Source organism: Zingiber officinale, chromosome 5B (assembly GCF_018446385.1).
Source record: "Zingiber officinale cultivar Zhangliang chromosome 5B, Zo_v1.1, whole genome shotgun sequence".
NCBI classification, from domain to species: Eukaryota; Viridiplantae; Streptophyta; class Magnoliopsida; order Zingiberales; family Zingiberaceae; genus Zingiber; species Zingiber officinale.
In genome coordinates, this window is record NC_055995.1 from 39,159,717 (window position 1) to 39,178,636 (window position 18,920).

Below are 18,920 nucleotides of genomic sequence, written 5' to 3' on the forward strand. Positions count from 1 at the left end.
TTTATTATGGTATAAGAAATGATGCTTACTTAGGGTTCACATGTTGGTATGAAGTTTTTACCAAAAAAAAACCCAACCTATATGGTTCGGCCACTAAAAGACATTAGGGTTAGAGATCTAATTATGTTCTCCATGTATCTTATATGCCATGATTTTGTGATTTCTATGCTTCTATGTTTAATTATGCACACTTATGATCTATACATGATGGAAACCTTTATGCTATGGTGTGCATTATTTATGATGAGTTATGTGCCAATTTATGCATGATATATGTGATGAGCTGTGTGCCCAATTTATGCATAAAATATATGATGTGCTGTGTGCCCAAATCTTTACATACCATTATGATGAGCTTTGTGCCCAAAATTCTATATGGTATGATGTGATAAGTGATACGATGTGCAAGAAAAGATAAGAACCATGATATATAAAACATGATATTTTACTTTGTGTATGGCTTGTACCAAGGGTGGACTCCATAAGCACCCCGTGGTCGATGGACTAAGAAATGGGCCTCGTTAGGGATGGGCTCCTAAGTGCTCCTAGGTCGATGGACTAAGAAACGGACCTAGTATGTATGCCTTGTAGGGTTCAAGACTTGCTACCTTGGACCTACATAGGACGCGCGCATTTATATATGTGGTACAAGCCGGGGCCCTAACCGTGTTATGATTATGTTTAAGTATGTATGTAATAAGTTTTCAAAGGACATGTTGCATATATTATTGCATGAATCATGTTTTTGAAAGTCATCTTGCATAACACATTATGATTATGTTATGATATACCATGATGCCTATAATTATGTTATGCTATGTTAGGATGAACCTTATGATTATGTTATGTTATGTTAGGATGAACCTTATGATTATGTTATGTTATGTTAGGATGAACCTTATGATTATGTTTTGTTATGTTATGATCATGATCATGTGTACTAGAATGCACTTTATGACTTTATGTGGATATGCCATGATACCATATGTTTTTTTTATGATATGATGCTTCTATACATGATATGATGAGTTGTCTTTATGTTTATGCATTGAAGCTTTATCTATGCTATATAGTTTTTGTGAGTAGGAAAGGATCTTATTGAGCCTTGAGTGCTCACAGCTTACTTTCCCTTGTACCACAGATAAGGGCAAAGCATGGATGTACTAAAGGAGCAGCAGGAGGGGGCAAGAAGGATGTGTGTAGTAGTGACCTGGCTAAAGAAGAAAACCTGCTTCTAGATAATAAGAATTATGTTCATGTTGTTTCCTTTATAACTCTAAGACACTTCATCATGCTCTTTAGTATTATGTTTTAAGTTTATGTTAAGCATGTTATGTGACTCATATGATAAGTAGTTGATGATGACGTGTTAAAATAAAGTAAAAGAAAGGTATAAAGAAAAAAATATATACATACTATAGATAAGACTTCCGCTGTTTTAAGAAGAAGTGGTAAGTAACCCCCGTCAGCTTGAGCAGGAAGGGGCGGGGCGTTACAGTTTGGTATCAGAGCGAGGTTTAGCTAATTCACTACACACATGCCAAGCCTCCATCCTGCCGCTCCAAGTAAGAATCTATATGCTTAATTTAATTGTTGTTGTTTGTTTTATGATGCTTTAATATTATGCATGTTTATTTATTTAGTTTAGGTAAGCATGATGGTAGGATAGGAATAGTACTAACCTTATGGCAACCGAATAGGAATAACGATAATTTATTGTTATTTAATGAAGATAAGCATGGCTAGGAGACGTACTACCCTAGCAGACGAGACACTGACGCCACCAGATCTAACCCAGGTAGTCACTGATCTCCAGCGTCAAATCACGGAGCAACAACAGCTAATCACTACGTTAATGGGCCAACAAGGAACTCCTGCCACCCCGCCAGCAAATCAGAATGCAGTGCCAGTCGTGCCAATAGTTGCACCTGTACCACCGATAGCCCCTGCCCCAGTGGTCAGACAGGAGACCTACTTGATATAGTGGCTAAGGCTGAAGCCGAAAAATTTCTCAGGTACTTGCGAGCCATGGGATGCTCAGGCCTGGTTCAAGACAGTGGAAAACATAGTGGAATTACTAGACTAGCCCGTAACAGAAAAGATCAAGTGTGTATCATTCTATTTTTCCGGAGACGCAAGGATGTGGTGGGAAAGAGTGAAAGCAAAGAGACAGATTAATCTGATGAATTGGACGGACTTCGAGACAGAGTTCTTCGAGGAATTCTTCCATATGCAAGTGACGAACCGGCACTATGACGAGTTCACCGAGTTTCGGCAAGGTGATCTATCAGTGAACGAAGCAGTAAAACGCTTCAACCGTTTGGCACGCCTATGTCCAGAATTGGTTCGAACAGAAAGAGAAAGGGTCAGACTGATGTTGAAGATGCTTCGACCTGAAATAGCACTGAACGTGGCCGGCGAAATTAATAGACCTCAGACTACAGAGGAATTGGTCAGCAGTGCCCTCATCACAGAACATTATCAGAATGTAATGAACGGAAATAAGAGTCAGGTCCGAACAGAAGGACAGAAATCCTCAAGTAATAAAACAAGCTGGAAAGGGACCTCCACTAGAAAAAGGAAACAATGGGACAATGCAAAAGGTGGCTCAGTGAATAAGCAACCGAAGTACCCCCAGTGCACTATTTGCGGAAAGCTGCATTCCGGAGTATGTCATAAGAGTACTAGAAAGTGCTATAATTGCGGAGGAGAAGGACATCTGGCCAGAGACTGCACTAACCGGTTCCAGGTACCACCCCAGCAGAACAACCAACCCAAGAATACCCCCTCACAACTACATCAGATGCAAACTACTATGGAGGGAACACCGATTAGCCAAGGGAGATTGGAAGCTCCACCAACTACAACGAACGCCAAGGTTTTCTCGCTTACTAAAGAAAATGGGACGAACACCACTATTGTCGGCCCAGGTCAGTTACCTACTTTTAGTCAATATACCAAAGCTATATCTGATGCTAAAAGCGAACCAATATTCGAAATTATTGGGAAACCGAGAGATATTACTAGCCAATGGATCGAAAATATGTTTGGGCAGCTCTCTGCCATGACCATAGCACCCACATTATTCGATAATCTATTAGAGAAACAAACCAGTGACCAAAGCCTCCAAAGAATTAAACATTAAATCCTAGAAGGAAAGAATGACGGATTCTGGATCACGGACAATGGAATATTATACCTCAGGGATCGATTATGCATTCCCGAGGATCCAGAGTTGCGAAGAAGGATACTAGAGGAAGCTCATTCAACGCCCTATGCAATGCACCCAGGATCCACCAAAATGTACCAAGATTTGAAAAAGAAATTTTGGTGGTCCGGTATGAAAAGAGATGTGGCTCAGTATGTCGGTACTTGCCTGACCTTCCAGAGGGTTAAAGCAGAACATCAGAGACCGGGAAGATTACTGCAGCCTGTCCAAATTCCAGAATGGAAATGGGAAGATATCTCTATGGATTTTATAGCAGGATTGCCCAAGACAACAAACGGCTATGACGTCATATGAGTAATTGTGGATAGATTAACTAAATCGCAGCCCCCATGACGAATCTCACCAAGAAAAATAAAAATATGAATGGACGGAGGAGTGCGAGAAGAGTTTTATGGAATTAAAACGGAGGCTGACCAGTGCCTCGATCCTTACTCTTCCGGAAAGCAACAAAGGCTTTGATATGTATAGCGATGCTTCCTTATTAGGATTGGGAGCTGTACTCATGCAAGACAACAAAGTCATCGCCTATGCCTCCAGACAACTCAAAGACCACAAAAGAAGTTACCCCATTCACGATCTGGAACTAGCAGCTGTGGTCTTCGCTCTGAAAACATGGAGGCATTATTTATATGGAGCCCCGTGCAAGATTTATACAGATCACCAGAGTCTGAAATATTTCTTCACGGAAAAAGACCTAAATATAAGACAACGCAGATGGCTCGAGCTAGTCAAGGATTACTATTGTGAAATCTTTTATCATCCCAGAAAAGCGAACAAGGTAGCCGATGCGCTCAGCCGGAAGTCCGGTGCAACCTGACATCGCTATTCTAAGTTCGAGGACGAACATTTTATGAGGTATGGGGTACTGTAACACCCACAAAATTATAAAATAGATATATGAATATTAAAGAAATGAATGATAACCATTAGGATAAGGAGAAATAATTGGATAGAAAGGAATGAAAAATTTAGTTAAAGGAGAAAAGAAAACTAAGCAAAAAGACCAAGAGAAAACCAAGTTGCTTACCTTCTTTTCCCTCTTGGTTAAGAAAAGGGAGCAGGCAAAAGAGGGATTGTCTACTTCCCTCCCTCTCTCTCTATTTTCGTGGGAATTAAAGGAGTGGGGGAAAAGAGGAGTTGAGGGAATGAATGATGACATGTTTCATTTGGCAAAGGGATAAATAGGTTTAGAGAAGAAAAACAAGGGATTAAATTCATTTTTCTTATTCTCCTTCTCCCTTCTCCATTCCTCACCGAGCCAAGAAAACTTCCCTCTCCTCATACCAATTTTTAAGTTAAGTTCTTCTCCAAGAAAGCTAATTTTCGAGGTGAAACCTTCAAGTTCTAGCCCTTACAAGCAAAGGACACAAAAGGAGGTACAAGAAGAAGAAGCTTCCTCCTTCCTTGTCACCTAGAACACCTTTCTCTCTAAGGAAAACCACAAGCAAAAGGAGGTAAGTTCCCCTCACCTGTGGTACAATAGCTCTTATGGTTCTATGAAGATTTGGTTACATAAAAATCTAAGAAAGCATCATGAAGAATTCCAACCAAGATAAAACCAAAGGAAGGATCTAGGAAATGAAAAGATCTAAATTTGATATGCTTGATATTTTTCTTGTAACATGTAATTTATAGTAAGGATTTATCTCATGTTTCTATGTTAAAAAGTTTGGTAGAACTTGGATTTGTGAGTATTCGGCCATGGTAGAACTAAGGGCCTAGGAGAGCTTTAATTTAAAACTAAGCATGCTAAGATCTCCTTAAGATAAGATAAGAAACTATTATGATATGCCCATGATTGTATGATAAGTTGAACTCTATCTCATGTCCATGAAGGTTCGGCTATGGTTGGTTTTGAAACCCAGGAGAATTTAAAACAAGTCTAAGATACTCATGATCTCCTTGATGAAATGTTATGAAGCTAACCTAATGTTCTTATGTTTATTGTTGCATGAAAATGTAAATTTCATGGACCATAACATTCGGCCAATTCAAGTTTAAGGACTTAGGAAATTTAGAACCTAACTCAACCATGCTCATGTTATTCCTTGATATATTTGCTATGAAAGTTGTTAAGGTTCTCATGCTTTTAGGACACTTGAACCTTAGCTTTAAGTGCTATAACATTTGGCCACTTCATGATTTAGGGCTTAGGAAACTTAGAACCTAACCCAACTATGCTCATGTTATTCCTTGAAATATTTGCTACGAAAGTTGTTAAGGTTCTCATGCTTTTAGGACACTTGAACCTTAGCTTTAAGTACTATAACATTTGGCCACATCATGATTTAGGGCTTAGGAAACTTAGAACCTAACCCAACTATGCTCATGTTATTCATTGAAATATTTGCTATGAAAGTTGTTTAAGGTTCTCATGCTTTTAGGACACTTGAACCTTAGCTTAAGTACTATAACATTCGGCCACTTCATGATTTAGGGCTTAGGAAACTTATAACCTAACCCAACTATGCTCATGTTATTCCTTGAAATATTGCTATGAAAGTTGTTTAAGGTTCTCATGTTTTTAGGGCACTTGAACCCTAGTTTTAAGCCCTACAAGTTTCGGCCACTTCATGATTTAGGGTTTAGGAAACTTAGAACCTAACTCAACTATGCTCATGATATTCGTTGAAATGTTTGCTATGGAAGTTGTTTAGGGTTCACAAGCTTGAATGATAATTTTTAACCAATGTATGCTTGATAAGTTTCTGCCATGATAAGTTGTAAGCTTAAGTAACCTAGAACCCTACCTAAACTTGCTCATGGTGTTTATTATGGTATAAGAAATGATGCTTACTTAGGGTTCACATGTTGGTATGAAGTTTTTACCAAAAAAAAACCCAACCTATATGGTTCGGCCACTAAAAGACATTAGGGTTAGAGATCTAATTATGTTCTCCATGTATCTTATATGCCATGATTTTGTGATTTCTATGCTTCTATATTTAATTATGCACACTTATGATCTATACATGATGGAAACCTTTATGCTATGGTGTGCATTATTTATGATGAGTTATGTGCCAATTTATGCATGATATATGTGATGAGCTGTGTGCCCAATTTATGCATAAAATATATGATGTGCTGTGTGCCCAAATCTTTACATACCATTATGATGAGTTGTGTGCCCAAAATTCTATATGGTATGATGTGATAAGTGATACGATGTGCAAGAAAAGATAAGAACCATGATATGTAAAACATGATATGTAAAACATGATATTTTACTTTGTGTATGGCTTGTACCAAGGGTGGGCTCCATAAGCGCCCCGGGGTCGATGGACTAAGAAACGGGCCTCGTTAGGGATGGGCTCCTAAGTGCCCCTAGGTCGATGGACTAAGAAACGGGCCTAGTATGTATGCCTTGTAGGGTTCAAGACTTGCTACCTTGGACCTACATAGGACACGCGCATTTATGTATGTGGTACAAGCCGGGGCCCTAACCATGTTATGATTATGTTTAAGTATGTATGTAATAAGTTTTCAAAGGACATGTTACATATATTATTGCATGAATCATGTTTTTGAAAGTCATCTTGCATAACACATTATGATTATGTTATGATATACCATGATACCTATGATTATGTTATGCTATGTTAGGATGAACCTTATGATTATGTTATGTTATGTTAGGATGAACCTTATGATTATGTTATGTTATGTTAGGATGAACCTTATGATTATGTTTTGTTATGTTATGATCATGATCATGTGTACTAGAATGCACTTTATGACTTTATGTGGATATGCCATGATACCATATGTTTTTGCTATGATATGATGCTTCTATACATGATATGATGAGTTGTCTTTATGTTTATGCATTGAAGCTTTATCTATGCTATATGGTTTTTGTGAGTAGGAAAGGATCTTACTGAGCCTTGAGTGCTCACAGCTTACTTTCCCTTGTACCACAGATAAGGGCAAAACATGGATGTACTAAAGGAGCAGCAGGAGGGGGCAAGAAGGATGTGTGTAGTAGTGACCTGGCTAAAGAAGAAAACCTACTTCTAGATAATAAGAATTATGTTCATGTTGTTTCCTTTATAACTCTAAGACACTTCATCATGCTCTTTAGTATTATGTTTTAAGTTTATGTTAAGCATGTTATGTGACTCATATGATAAGTAGTTGATGATGACGTGTTAAAATAAAGTAAAAGAAAGGTATAAAGAAAAAAATATATACATACTATAGATAAGACTTCCGCTGTTTTAAGAAGAAGTGGTAAGTAACCCCCGTCAGCTTTAGCAAGAAGGGGTGGGGCGTTACAGCTTGTGCCTTAGACTTCAAAGGAAGCTGGTGACGATATGTATGCTTAGCAGAATTCGCTTACAACAATAGCTACCAGGCTACTATTGGGATGGCGCCCTATGAGGCTCTGTATGGTAGAAAATATAGGTCCCCTATATGTTAGTATGAAGGCGTTGAAAAGAAAGAGATGGGAATCCAAACGGAGCTTATCGATAACACCACCCGTGTTATACAGAATATCCGCCAAAGAATAGAAACTACTCAGAGTCGATAGAAGAATTATGCGGATAAGCGAACCATTGGAGTTCAGTGTCGAAGACTCAGTATTCCTCAAGGTAGCTCCTATGAAAGGAGTAATGAGGTTCGGTAAGAAGGGAAAGCTAAGCCCGCACTATGTGGGACCATACCAGGTTCTGAAAAGAATCGGCAAAGTAGCTTATGAAATAGAGTTACCTCAAGAGATGTCAGCCATTCACAACGTGTTCCACGTTTCGATGCTAAAGAAATGTATTCCGAGCACGGACCAAGTGATTGAACCACGGATAGTACAAGTGCAAGAGGACCTAACATATGAGAGCCGACCAATTCAGATATTGGATCGAGACGTTAAAAGACTAAGGAACAAAGAAGTACCCATAGTAAAGGTCCTGTGGCAAAATCAACAGTATGAGGAAGCCACGTGGGAACGAGAAGATGATATGAAACAAAAGTATCCGGAGCTATTTTAAGTTCGAGGAAGAACTTTCTATGAGGTATGGGGTACTGTAACACCCACGAAATTATAGGATAAGTATATGGATAGTAATTTCTTTAGAGCATGAAAGTAAGAGGAATCAAAAAGAAATAATAGAAATAAAAAGAAGGAGAGGTTGTGGTTTGAATCTTGAACCTCCCACAAATAATGAAGATAAATTGATGCATGATAACCACTAGGATAATGAATAATACATGGATAGGAAGGAATGAAAAATTTATTTAAAGGTGAGGAGAAAATAAAAGAAAACTAAGAAAAGAGCAAGAGAAAATCAAGTGACTTACCTCCTCTTCCTCTTGGCTAAGAGAAGAAGCAAGCAAAAGGTAAATTGCCTTCCTCATCTCTCTCCCTTCTCATTTTCGTGGAATTAAAGTGAAGTTAAAGGGGGGATGAATGGGGACAAGAATCCTTCCCATGTTGAATAAAAAGGATTAGAGGAGAAAAGAGAAAGAGAAAATTCTAAATTTTTCTTCTTCCTCATCCTCCTTCCCTTCTTCACCGAGAACTAGAGCCCTCCTCCCTCATCTCTAAAAGCCAAGTTTAGGTTTTCTCTCTAAGGGAAAACAAATACTAGCAAGGAGTCTCAAGGTCTACCTCATACAAGAAGAAGAAAAACAAAAAGGGAAACTAGGAAGAGAAACTTCTCCTCCCTCCTCACAAGGGTACCACTTCCTTAAGGATCGACAAGCGAAAAATAGGTAAGCTTCCCCTCACCTGTGGTACAATAGCTCATGTGGTTTTCATGAAGATAGATCGCTTAAAAACCTAGGGTTGCTTCATGGAGATTTCGGCTGAGATAAAAAGAAGGATCTAAGGAAATTTTAAGACCTAACTAGATATGCTCATTATATTTCTTGTGACATGTATCTTATGGTAGGAGGTTAACCTAATGTTTCTATACTAGAATGATTAGTTAGAACTTAGATTCATGATCCTAGACTCTCAGCCAAACATTAACACAAGAACTAGGTAAGCTTAAGACTCAAACTAAACATGTTTCCTTTGTTCTTATGATATGTGCCTATGATAATGGTGTTGGTAACATTTTATCCTACTTGTGTGTTGATTGGAACTTCATTTTCATGCTCATGAACATTCATCCATGGTAGAACTAAAGGCCTAGGAGAGCTTTAAACCTAAAACTAAGCATGCCATGATTTCCTAAAGATAAGATATGAAGCTAATATGATATGCCCATGATTGTATGTTGATTTGAACTCCATTTCATGCTTATGAAGATTCGGCCATGTTAAGATTTGAGGCCTAGGAAAAGTTTAAAACAAGTCTAAGATGCTAATGACTTTCTTGATGAAATGATATGAAACTAACTTGATGTTCTTATGCTTGTTTGTTGCATAGAAATTTGGTTACATGCTCTATAACTTTCGGCCACACAAGGTTTTAAGACCTAGGATGCTTAGAACTTAAACTAAGTTTGCTCATGTTGTTCCTTGTAATAAATCCCATGAAATTTGTGTAGGGTTTCCATGCTTTTATGTCACATGAAAACTAGTCTTACATGTTTCGGCCACCATTAGTTTAAAGGCCGCCTAGGAAACTTAGAACCCAACTTAGATATGCTCATGATGTTTCTTGTAATCAATGCTATGAAATTTGTTTATGGTTTCCATGCTCTTATGCCACTAGAAACCTAGTTTCCATGCTTAACAAGTTTCGGCCACCTTAGATTAAAGGGCTTAGGAAGTTTGGAACTTAAACTAAATGTGCTTATGATGTTCCTCATGATATGTGTATGATATTGGTTTAAGGTTCAACACTTTCATGCTACTTGTAACCTAGAATCATGCTTGCTAGGGTTCGGCCATGATAAGGTTAAAAGCTTAGAGAACTTAGAACCCAAACTAAACATGCTCAAGTTGTTCCTTATGATATATGATATGACATTAGTTTAGGGTTTACATATTTGTATGTTGCTTATAACCTAATTTGATGCTTGATGAGTTTCGGCCATGATATAAGTAAAGACCTAGGAAGCTTAGAACCCAAACTAAACATGCTCAAGGTGTTCCTTATGATATAGGATTTGATAATGGTTTAGGGTTTACATGCTTTATTGTTGCTTGCTAACCTAGGCTACAACTACATGTTTCGGCCACTACATGATATTAGGGTTAGAGACCTAATTATGATTTCCCATGTGCCTCACATGTAATGCTTTATGATATGATAAGAATATGTCATGTTGCTATACTCATTTATGTATGCTTATGACCTATGTATGATGATGTGCTATGTGCGCAAATTTATGATATGCTATGTGCCCAAATTTATGATATGCTATGTGCCCAAGTACATGAAGTGTTGTGTGCCCAATTATGCATGTGATCATGATGTGCTGTGTGCCCAATTATACATGCTTTATGTTATGCTTAAGAGTTGCTTCCCTATCCGTTGGGACTAGGAGCACTCTTCATGATATGAATATGACATGAATGATAAATTAAGAATTACGATATGTACGACATGCTACTTTACTTTTAAGGCTTGTACCAAGGGTGGGCTCCATAAGGGCCCAGGGGTCGATGGACTAAGAAACGGGCCTCGTTAGGGATGGGCTCCTAAGTGCCCCTAGGTCGATGGACTAAGAAACGGGCCTAGTATGTATGCCTTGTAGGGTTCAAGACTTGCTACCTTGGACCTAGATAGGACGCGCGCATTTATGTATGTGGTACAAGCCGGGGCCCCCCTTATGTTGAGATTATGTTTAAGTATGTATATTATAAGTTTTCAAAAGACATGTTGCATATGTTTTCATGATACATGTTTTGAAATTCACCTTGCATATACCTTATGATTATGCCATGATATTTATGATGATGTTATGATATGTCAGGGTGTATTTGATGATCATGTTATGTTATGCCATGATACCTTACGATTATGTTACGATATGCCATGATATGCTGCATGATATAATGAAATTGTCTCTGTAACACCCCAAATTTCACGATTTGGAGTCCTAAAAGTCCTTATTAAAATCTATAAATATTTTAGAAAAATTCTAGAGATTTTTAGGAATTTATAGAGTATTTTTATGCAATTTTTGGAGTTCGTTTGGTATTTTTACCAATAGGAAGAAGTTTAAAAAAAATAAGAAATAAAAGTGTTAAAGCTGGGTTTTGAACCCAAGACCTCGGACCCAAACCAGATGTTAACCGGACTCAGCCAACCAGCTGGTCTGCGAAAGTTTTGTTAATTATATGTGGAATAAAATATATATAAGGTAGAAGTTAGTAATAGAGAATAATAGGAAGGAAATAAGTTGCAGCTGAGGATTCGAAACCCAGACCTTTGATTTGGTCCAAACATGGCTGACCAACTGTTCCGCGGTTATTTCGTGAATAGATAAGAACATGTAATATTGTTAAGTTATAAAAGGACAAGTTAAGAGGGGGTTAAGTTATTTCTTTTCTCTCCCGTAACCTAATTCCTTCGCCCTTTCCTCTCTCGCGCGCGCGACAGCGCTGTTCGGGCGACGGCGTCGGCGATCTTCGTGAGCGAAAACGAAGCCGAGGAAGCTAGGGCTTCTCCGACGAGCACCCCTCTCCGTGGAGTCTTCGTACCATCGGGCTCCTCTCGTCAAGAAGGAAGTCGGGAGCACGAAGAAGAGCCGGGATTGGGAGCTCACCCGAACCCTAGAAGCACTAGGAGGTTTCTCCTTTGGCTGTGAGTCAAGGAAACGAAGGTAAGTTGCTACTCACCTGCGGTAAGAGTTGCTCCGATTTTGCTTTGGTGTTTCCTTGTTTTCTTGAGTTTTGCCGTGAAGAAACTTGTTTTTGTTTGCTGCCGCGAACCCTAAAGAAAGAAGAGAAGAATTAGTTCAGTTTAGGCATGAAGGACAGATTTGATTTAGGTTTTAGCTTCCTTCTTTGATTGGGATTACTTGCTGCCGTGAGTTGCTTGCTTTAGATTTTGTTGGATTCTGTTCTGTTTATGAATGTGCCGTGAGTTTTATAAAGAAGATTGTTCTTCCCTTTTTAAGCTTTCGGATTTGTTGTAAAGAATCTCGGAATTTCTAGGGATTTAGTTTCTTCTTGCTTTAGAATTTTTGTTGTGAAGATTGATGACTTAGGGTTGCTGCCGTGTATCACATAAAGAAGATAAAAGGGGGTTTTGGTTGGATTAGGTTTTGGATTTGTGCTGTAATGTTTTGTTCAGCATAGCATTCATTTTTTTTTTTGGTTCCCTGCCATACCGCAGTTCCAGGAGGAATTGTTTCCCTAGTTTCCAGATTTTGATTTGTAGGGAGTTTTGGTTGCCTTGCAAAAGTTTAAGTTGAGAATTTGATTACATAGGTTGTGTTTTAAATTTTACAGCAAGCTTAACTTGATCTCTCCACAGTAGCATTGGACTTAGGCTGTACATAACCAGTAGATGAGTTTTCCTTCTTGCTACAGACCTTGTTTCCATGGAGAGGCTTGGTTTGCATTCCTATATAGATGAATTAGGTTGAACTCTTCTGGAAACAAATTAGTTGATGGCATTGCTAAAGTTATGAGCACGGTCTAGTAGTACTGGAATTTTCTTTATAAACATGTTATGCTTGCTGGAATCTTGTGATAGATTAGTAATTCAATTTTGAGTTAGGTTGCAATTAATTGGACATGTACAGTAGGCGTTAAGCATTTCAGATTCTTGCATCAAATATCTAGTTTCCTTTGAATTTCAGTTTATTTCCTTTAGCAAGTGCAGATTTTGTTAAGCTAGTATGCAGATTTCTATTAAGCTATTATGCAGATTTTTATCAAGCCAGTATGCAGATTTTTGTTAAGCATTAGTGCAGAGTTTTGATAAGTATTGTATGTGCAGATTTCTTTTGTATTCTATGCATGATTATGTGTTACATAGTTAGTTTCATTCATAGATGCATAAGAAAGATAAAAAAAAAAGTATAAGAAAGATAAAGAAAAGAAAGAAAAGGCCGAGGCCTTAAGTAGATCCCAAAGTCAAGACTTTAGGGATTTTTGGCACACAAGGTGTCTATTAAAATGCCAAGGCATTTAAAGAAGAAGTAATTAAGATTATAAGTATTTTACTTTTAAGAAGAGGCTAGTACCCGACATCCAAGAGCTTGTCGTTAAACAAATCCAGGTGACCATTTCCGAGGTCTTGGCCCTGGTAGACCGAGGTCTGCTCTTTTAGGATTGGTGGCTCGCTACCCCAACCTATTAGGGAACGCGCATAAGATGGTACTATGCCTGGGCCCAAGAAGAAGTTGATTATTATTTTGAAGTATTATAAGTATAAGTTTTTGAACAAGTAAAACGAGTTTTACATAAACATAAAGTATTAAAGATTAAGTTAGAACAAATGAATCAAGTTTCACTTTGTTTTAGAATCAGCAAGTTTAGTTCCCTTTTATGCTAGCATGTTATTTCGATTAGCTTACTGTTCTTTGCTATTAGAAGAGCATGAGTAGTTTTACATGTTTAGCACTTCAGTATGTTTGTTTAGTTACTAGTAGATGAGCATGAGTAGCTTTTCCTTTGAGCATTCAGTTTTAGTTTTCAGTATATTCACATACATATCGAGTTTTTGTGAGTTAGATAGCGCTTACTAAGCAAATTTTGCTTATAGACTACACTTCCTCTTACTGCAGATACAGGAAAGGAAAGATATAGAAAGGAAGGCGATAAGGAGGTGTTCGAAAGATGTGTGATGCCAGGACTATGGAAGCCTTGGGACTAGGAAAGAAGTTTTAATTTTAGTTTCCGCATTTTAGTAATTGATAAACATTCGAGTTGTATTTTAAGTTCATGTCATTTGAGATTATTCTGTTTAGATTGCATGTAGGTTGAGTTCAGTTTAGTAAGTAGATACTTGTGTGTTGTTTTCTTTATTTTGGATTTATTATCTTGCGTGGTTGATTGATATGTGTTCCAGCCGCTTGTGGCTGAGTATATATTGCATGTATTGTTGAATATGGTCACCGGTACAAGGGAGACTCTGTCAAAATTTTTCGGTAGGGTTCCCATGTGATTTATAATCATACCGGTTAAGTAGATTTAATAGTTAAGTAACGGTCATCCTTAGAGAGTAGTAGTAGTAAGAAGGGTGGTTGTTACAGTCTCCATGTGTTATGTCTTGTGATTTTGATATGCTATATGGGTTTTGTGAGTAGGAAAGAAACTTATTGAGCCATGAGTGCTCACAGCTTACTTTCTTGTACCACAGATAAAGGCAAGGAATGGATGAACTAGGGGAGCAGCAGGAGGGGCTAGAAGGATGTGTGTGGTAGTGGCTTGGCTAAAGGAGAAAGACCTGCTTTTGTTTAATAAGAACTATGCCTAGTTTATGTTATTACTTTATGACTCCATGACATCTAATTATGTGTTTGGGTATTATGACTTAAAAATCATGTTAAGTATGCTATGTGGTTTTATATGTCCAGGTGATTAGTCATGGTGAATTTTAAAGAAAAGAAAAGTTTTAGTTGTTTTAGTTTTTAATTTCTATAAATAAGACTTCCGCTGTAGTAAGTAGGTATGTATGTTAAAGTAACCCCCATCGCCTTAGCAGGAGGGGCGGGGCGTTACACAAGGCGCCTTCAGCTTCCTTCAAGGCGCCTCCAGTGTCTCTGGACAGCTGGCTTCGGCTAGCACCCGAGGCGCCTCCAAGCCCCATGGAGGCACCTCGGACACTGTTCATCCGAGGTTAAATGTTCTCCTTTGTTCTTGCAAAATGTGTTAGCCCCAAACACAAAACCCTGTAAAACAAAGTTAGCACAGATATATTATAAGTGATATGATCGACAGTCATCGGACTGTCCGGGTCTGACTTCGGATTTTCGACCGAAAACCCTAGGTCGACCCGACGCCTACTGTTCCCTCTACGGGGAACGCATCCTCACCTACTCCACTCAAGAGATTTTCCTGTTGTCAGTGCGATCCTCCAGATCGACTGGACTTTTGCTCAGCGTTCGAAGCTTCTGGACTTTCTGCTGGACTTCCGCTTCCCGGCTCGTCCAGTCTTCCACCTGGTTCGCGACACCAGGACTTTCCACCTAGGGTTACCCCCCCTACCCTAGAACTTTTTCCTGAAGCTCTCGACCCGCCAAGACTTTCCGCATAGGGTTACCACCCCCTATGACCTAGGGTTACCACCCCCTAGAGTTTTCCACCTGCCTAACCGCAGCTAGACTTTTGCCTAATTATCACTTAGGACTTTCCTGCAAGCTCCATGAACTTGTTAGATCACAACACTACTTAACTTTGAACCCTTTGTCATTATCAAAACTTAGGTTCGATCGTCTGATGCTTCCAGCACCAACATTTCGATCTAGTTCAAATTGGTACAATCACCTCTTTTGGATAAGTTTTTTCACATTGCAAAATACATTAAATTGTTACATCACCAATCAAGTTTCTTTTTGTACTTATCATCTCCCATACTACTAATCCAAGACCTAGTCTTGATGTCTTTTCGTTAGTTTATTTTTTGTGTGCAAGGTTCTATCTTTAAATAGCTCAAAGTGAAGGTTACAATACTGCTCACCCTCCACTCTTCAGCAAGGATGACTTCCCCTACTGGAAGAGAAGAATGGAAGTATATTTAAAGGCAGATATTGATTAATGGTTCACCATCCGACTAGGATACAAGACATCGGTAAACAAAGCAACAAAAGTACCTCTCGAGCCAGAAAGAAGAAATCCAAAAGATAAGAAAAAGGCTCAGATCGACTCAAAGGCACTGAATACACTTCAGTGTGGTTTGAGAAAAGAAGAACTAAATCACGACAGTTCACACAAGAATGCGAAGGAGCTATGGGACAAGCTGGTCGAATTATACGAGGGCATCAAAGGTAACTAAGAGAGATTTACTTTTGAATAGTCTATTTAATATTAAAATGTAGGATGGTGAGACCGCAAGTTAGCTCCATGCTAGAATAAAGAACATCCTGAATGATCTTCACCTAATCGGGCATTAACTTAAAAATCGTGATCTGAGAAGGTAGTGTTGGTTGGTCCTAGGAAGATCATACCGGTTCCACTGTACAAAAATTTTGTACAAGTGTCAAACCTTTCCTAAACAACCTATTGTGTTCTTTAGAAATTAAATTAGGAATCGCAAACGGAACTTAACATTATTGATTCCAAATTTAATTATCTGTTCTTAATGGTTTAGATTTGGATCGCAAGCGGAACTTAACACTATTGATCCAAATCCACCTATGTTATAAATTCAATTAAATATTAATTTCTAAAATTGTCTTCTAGGTTAAACATGGCGAGACACTAGGCCTTTTTGGATATGGGAGTAACCACCACTTCCTACACAAAGCCTTTTAAGGAAAGCTAATATTTAATTTCCTTATATAACTCTAGGTTTAACCAAAAGGAACAATCGAATCACAAATTCAAAAAATAAAAAAAATAAAATCGAATATCAAATTCGAAAAACTAGAATCTAATGCCTCTTGTGTTTGGAATTCATACAAAGAAAAAAAACTAGCATGATGCGGAAAATAATTACTAGTTATACCTTCCTTTGTATGCAACGACCTCTTGATCTTCTACCGTATTCCTCTTCTTATCCCGGACATTGTGTGGGTAACGATCTACCGAGATGAGAACCACCCAAACTCTTCTTCTTCCTTCATGCAAGTTTCAGCCAAACCAAGACTCCTCCAAGGATGTAGAATTTCGGCCACCACCACCAAGCTCCAAGGGATGCAAGAAACAAAGCCTCCTTTCTCTCCTTCTTCTCCTCAACAAGAACTCCAAGAGAGGATGAAACCGACCACTAAAGAAGAAGAGAAGAGGAGAGGGAGAACCTCTAGGGCCGGCCACAACCAAGGAAGAAAAGAGAGGAAGAAATAGAATAGAGTTGTTTTTTTCATGAAGGCACCTCTACCCCCTCTTTTATAATCCTTGGCCTTGGAAAATAAGGAAATTTAAATAAAAACTTCCTTAATTATTTTTCCATGTAAAGGAAAATTTAATTAATTTAAAAATCAATTTCCTTTTCTTAAACATCATGATCGGCCACCTACAAGCTCCAACAAGGAAAGTTTAATTCACACAAGAATTAAAACTTTCTTATTTGTTTTCAGAAATTTTAAAATAAAATTTCTCTAACAATTTATCCCATCATGGTGGGTTATAAAAATAAATTTTATAAATTAAAATCTTTCTTTTAAACATGTGGATGATTTCTAAAAAGGAAAGTTATCTTTAAAATTAAAATCTCCTTTCAATCTACAAATAAGGAAAGATATCAAATCTTTTCTTAATCCTTTGTAAAAACTTATAAAAGGAAATATTTAATTTTAAAACTCTATTTTAAAATCATGAACATGGTTACAAAAAAGGAAAGTTTTATCAAAATTAAAATCTTTCTTTCAACCTACAAATAAGGAAAAATATTATATCTTTTCTTAATCTTTTATAGAAAGCTATAAAAGGAAAGATTTAAATTTTAAACTCTCTTTTAAAATCATGATATCCACATAAGAAATAATTTTAAATAAAATCCCTTTTTATTTTCTAGTGGACGACCGCCTAAGCTTGGGACCCAAGCTTTGGCCGACCACCTAAAATTGGCTCCATCATTAGCTTTGGTCGGCCCTAGCTTGGGCTCCAAGCTAGTTTGGCCGGCCACCTTAAGGTGGGTAGAAAGGTGGGTATAGGTGGGTATAATTCTCTATATACAAGAGGCTACGATAGGGATTGAGAGGAGGAATTGATTTTGGTCTCCCGATAAGCTTCTCGTGTTCACCCCGAACACCCAACTTAATTTCATCAATAATAATTCATACCACTAAAGAATTATTATTGAACTGCCGCACCAATCCCAAATTACATTTTGGGCTTCTTCTTATTATGAGTGTTTTAGTCTCTCTGTGTTTAAGATGTCGGATGTCCACTAATTAATTGAGTTACTGACAACTCATTTTAATTAATATCTCAGTCCAAGAGTAGTACCACTCAACCTTATTGTCATGTCAGACTAAGTCCACCTGCAGGGTTTAACATGACAATTCTTATGAGCTCCTCTTGGGGACATTATCAACCTAGATTACTAGGACACAGTTTCCTTCTATAATCAACAACACACACTATAAGTAATATCATTTCTCAACTTATCGAGCCTATTAATTTATCGAGCTAAATCTCACCCTTTGATAAGTTAAAGAAATGAATAGTAAATATATGTGCTTGTTATCATATTAGGATTAAGAGCACACACTTCCATAATAACTAAGGTGTTGTTCTTTTATCAAGTCAATACAAAAAAAATTTACCTTAAATGGTCCTGCTCAGTACACTCAAAGTGTACTAGTGTAATTTATCAGTCAAGATAAACTAACATCTAATTACACTATGACTATTCTAATGGTTTGTTCCTTTCCATCTTAGTCGTGAGCAACTGTTTATAATTTATAAAGAACTGATAACATGATCTTCTGTGAGTGACATCATTCACCATGTTATCTACAATATAAATTAATTGAACAACTATACTTAACAAATAAATGTAGACATTTGACCAATGTGATTCTTTTATTTCTAAATAAATGTTTACAAAAGCTAGGCTTTTAGTATATATTCCAACAATCTCCTACTTATACTAAAAGACTATGCTGTCATTTCTGCTGCCATACATCTGATTCCCATCCCCTCCTCATGTCGATCAAAATCTTTCTCCGGAAGGGCC